Below are 5,095 nucleotides of genomic sequence, written 5' to 3' on the forward strand. Positions count from 1 at the left end.
ATCCGACAGATTTGCTATAATTAGAATCAATAGACTAAGTATTTGAAGCTATCTACAATTTTTCAACCTTCTATCTATCGTATAGTTTTGGAGAAAGTGGAAACTTATGCCCTTGACTAATTTACACCCTCACGGGTAAACAAAGATTACGAAAAAATGTTTCAAACAAAAGTTGTGAATTTATTTATAGGTAATATTTTTATTTAAACTTTTGTTCTAACTCTAATGATTTAGGTACAAGATGGGTTTTACGGACCCAAGACCCAATTGACCTATTAACTCAAACTCACTTTTTATGGCTTGAGCACGCTATAAAAATTTCATTTTCTCTATTCATTTTTGAGTTATTGTGTTTCCAGACGGACAGAAGGACTGACAAAGGGAAAAGATCTAATTAGGTAGTTTTATGAACACCCATACCAAAATTTTGTTCGTATCAATTTGTGCGGATTGTTTGAGAAGAAATTTTATACAATTCGTTTGCATTGGCAAACGAAAATTTTACCCTTGTTGCGCATTATACTACTTTAAAATCGATTTTTTGTCGGAGGTAATGTTAAATTTGAAGTAGCCAATGTTTTTTAGTATGTAAGCAATCTGATTATTTAGTGCGAAGTACTCGTACTTTCGTGAAGCGTGACCTTTGCAGGTACTACAAATGTGAATTTTTAAAATATAAAAGACGTGAGCTTTTTACTCCCTTGCGATTTAAATTTAAATCGCGGGGCATTCTCATGGTAACCCCTCCCTGAATTTTCTGGCTGGCCAGTTAATTGCTCAATACAAATGTCAGGCGAGTCTCACGGGTTCTTTATGGAGTTCTTCAAATGTTATTTTTGAGGTTTACGATATATGTTAAAGTCGAAGCATGAATTTTTGTGTTTCAAACTTATTGCAAACATTTTTGACCTCTTTGATGAGTAATTTTCCATCTAGGTAAATAACTACTTTTATCTGTAGTTTTCAGATTCAATTGATTAAATTTGCTTAAGTTATATTGTACATTTTATAATTAATATGATGGACAAACTGTATTCGCTCCTTAGTATGACGAATAATTACTAAAATCCTGTACTGAAAGATAATAATGATCAATTTTCTGACTCAATTGATCGTTGAAAGTTTCATTTAGGTTGAGTAGGTAAGTTAATGAATATGGCTAGCAAAATTTTTTATTGTTTAGGATGAAGTATTCACTAGAATCTAAAGATGATTTATTGTGATCATTACGATATAAATCTTAAAAATGATATATTGTTTTTAAGCTGGAAGAATCCTTTCAATTCAGACTGAGCTATTGGAATAAGCATCAAACACTAGATATATACTCACATAATAAATATAATTAACTGAGTTTATTGTTTAAAGATGTTCTAAACACAAGATGACTCAAAAGTCATCGACCAATTTAAAATATAGGGTAGTCTACTATTTTTGAAAAAGTACTTAAAATATTGATTTTAATAAAAAAAAGCCACAAAATATTTATTTCGGTAAAATAAACACGCTTTCTTGCCATAAAGTTAAATTAAATTTTAAACCTTTTATATTTTCGCAAAAACGCTGTCAGCCATTTTTGTGACGTAATGTATAAATAAAGTTTATGGTAACACGGCACCTGACAAATTGTATGTCAGTCAGAATTAAGCCTATTTTTCTTTTTTATTTAGTCTTCGTAAATATACCTGGGATCCCAACGGGCAGGCCCTTCGGCCAAAAATTTGTCTTGCAGATGTACGAACATATTTTTAAATTATAGGATTTCTTACTTGGTACCTAGATACTATATATATAAGAACTTTTATGGTGAGGTTCGATACACATTTAAAAAATTTGTTGTTCGTGTTAAAGAAATCGATAGCGTAAAGAAATTGTAGTAATCGTAGCAGAAAGTTTTTTGTTGACTCCGAAAATTAAAATTTGAAAATTTATTGATAATAACTTTGAATATCTAAGGTTTGTAATTTTGAATGCCATTGTAGATGTCAAATTTTTTGGTTGATTCTGGAGTTTCATATAGGGCTGCCATCTCAAAGTTCCCGGAAGTATAGGAAGATAAACCAGAATGCAATTATTGGTCTGACATTTAAGGCTCATACTTTAAATGGTTTATTCCTCTCTGTAATACGTAATTTTTTGTAATTTATGATTATAAACAAACTTATCCTTGAAAAAATTAATTTATAATGTTTGACATTCATTATTTGCAAAGTATTTTATTTCTATTTAAAAATTTTTTATTTAGTTAACGATAATGGCTTCCGTGCAATACCCACAATCGTTTTACTTTTGCAATCCTTTTAGTAATCGACAAAATTTATGTTGATTGCGAAAAATTAACAGATGCAATTGATATTTGAAAGAAATGTTAAGTATATCACAAGTTTTAAACATTTTATACTGTTTCTAAGTTTCTAAAAATTGTTCAGTATCAGTGTTAACAATACTGACTTAAAAGACATTTCGATATCGTCTTTTCCTCCTGTGTTGCAATTACATATAACTTCAGTTGCATCAATCTAATTTTCGGTGAAGTTCGGAGTGTATGATATAGTTCACATGAAATTTTACGAGATTTTGATAAATAAAATATTTCTATAAAATTCTATTAAATTTGAAAAATGGTGGAAGTGCAAATAAAAGTATATTGTGTGCTAAGATTTGATATCTTGCATAACTTAATTGCGCTTCCACCATTTATTTACAACTTCTACAAAAATTCAAATTAAACTATTCGTTGTGTGTCATGGTAGCGACAATAAAATCGATGCCAACGCTTCCAGGGAAAAATTTTGGCGATAAAGGAGGCTGTTATGGCTAATTTGCAATTTTTGACATGTTAATCTTATAGAAAATGTCAAATTTAAATTATTGAAAAACACTAATTAATTAAACACTAATGCATTAAAAATTGTGAAAATAAGAAATCAAATTGCACAAATATTATTTTTCAAATGTAAATTATCACATACATACAAATTCTATAATTATGCATACATACAAATTCTATAATTAAAGTAGTGTATCGTTACCATGGAAACCTCCAATAAAACTCACACACGGTGCGAATAGAAAATTTGTTGACTAAAAGAAAATTCTATAAAACTTAAATAAATTCTTAATTTTTTTAAAAATAAACCCAAATTTGATCCTATATTTGATATTGCTACCTTGAAGTGGGTTGCAATATTGTTTAAACGTGCTTTTTCAATTTTATTTCATCACGCTTTTACAATAAGGAATGCAAAATTAAGATCATTTTCCCGTCACTTGACTATAAATAAGAGCAATGGGGGACGATCTTCTAGACAACCATAGCCCATTGGTCAATTATTAAAGATCCAAAATTTCCAAGTCAATATTAAGCAGTTTCTGTGTGGTTCTGGACTTAAGAGTCAGTCATGCTGTTCCAGACTCTATCAAATAAGAAGTTACTCAACTGATTATAAAAACTTTTGAGAAACTTCGTGTAAATAAATGAAAACCAAAAGACGTTTTCAAAAATTTAGAGAAAAAAAATTTATTCTTAAAATTATAAACTTATACTGATTTAAAAGATTTGGCCCATGGGAGGATCGAACTCACGACCTTCGCGTTATTAGCACGACGCTCTAACCAACTGAGCTAATGGGCCGCTTGATTTTGTATCAATAATTGCACATAAGGTGATTTGAGATGTCCGTGAATACGGGAGGTTTATGGGGGTTCATCGATACTTAACCAAATACGTTATTAAATAATACAACCTATCTTTTGGCAGATAAACCAAAGCTAAGATTATTATAACTAAACTGAGCGAAATTGTGTCGTGCGCATCAGATTTATTAAATGAAAATTTGAGCAAACGAACTTAGCAAGTTTTTTTAGTCATTTAATCTTATCAATGAAATCCGTTGAAAAGCTAACTGCTTAGTTATGGTTTTTTAACAATAGGGATGTTTGTTTACTTTATTAGCTAATATTAATCATAATAATCTTTATTTATCTCAAATATGTAAATAGGAGTACATTTAGGATTGTACAAAAAAAAAAAAATCATTAAAATGAATAGGGACTTCCAAGACAATTTGCTTACTTTTATCATGTTTTCTTCTTAAATTTAATTATGTCTGATATTTTAAATGGAAATTGGCAAAGTATTATAAAATTTTATATTCCAATTTAGGGTATAACGAATTCGTTTCAAAAAGTTTAAGACTGTGTTTAAATATTATTATGTCTTCTGAAAATCTTTTTATTGGTGTAATTTTAATTTGGAAACATATTTTTCAATCCGCCGTCGAGTAGAACAATTTAAAAATTTTTTGTTAAATATTAGCGAAGGCGATGGGATTTAACTAGCTTACGATTGACAGCTCAAGACTTTTTTAAAGTTAGGTATTTTGTTTGCAACTAAGAATAAAAAATCGTGAGCTCCATCACGAAAGTTTCTCTCATGATAAATTTCTATAAAAAAAAAACTCTTTTTTTTGAAATGGAATTTACCTATATATTTCAAGTTTTTGAAAACATGTACCTAATATTTACATTAAAAAGCGCTTAGAGAGGCTGAAAAGATACCTCCAAAAAGCATATCCTTGACCCATACTTAGCCCAACTTACATACCAAGTTTCAATTTTCTGACTTAATTAAGAGAGGTTGTACAGATATTTAAAGCCATAAAAGCCGCAAAAAAACATAATATTTCGAGGGCGGGGTGCTAGGTGATATAACAAACTCCCATTGCCCCCCCTCCCCTTTAAGCATTCGATACAGCATATAAGTTTATATTTTCGGAGAAAAAAAGCAACAACCTGTCTTATAATTTTATTAGATTTTATTGATATTTTATTAGTAAAAGATTGAGTGGCCCTAGGATATTGGACATTGGATATTCAACTAAATTAATTAGATGATAATTAACTTGTATTTATGGACATTCTATTGTTTTACAAGTTTACAATGTCAATTGAAGAGATGAACTTATTATCAATTTATCAATAATTCTTTTTTGTGAATAATTTTGTATTGGTTTTTTCCATTTTATTTGCATTAAAAAAAAAATTAAATAAATATTTATAATTTGATTTTTTCTATTATTTTATGTAGCAATGT

General features: G+C 29.0%; 1 non-coding gene across 1 annotated transcript; it reads right to left on the bottom strand.

Moving 5' to 3' along the window:
* Positions 1–3,560: 3,560 nt before the first annotated feature.
* Trnai-aau lies at positions 3,561–3,634 on the bottom strand. The gene has a single exon. It is a non-coding gene; the product is annotated as a tRNA-Ile (tRNA).
* Positions 3,635–5,095: the final 1,461 nt, after the last annotated feature.

Source organism: Chrysoperla carnea, chromosome 4 (genome assembly GCF_905475395.1).
Source record: "Chrysoperla carnea chromosome 4, inChrCarn1.1, whole genome shotgun sequence".
NCBI lineage: Eukaryota > Metazoa > Arthropoda > Insecta > Neuroptera > Chrysopidae > Chrysoperla > Chrysoperla carnea.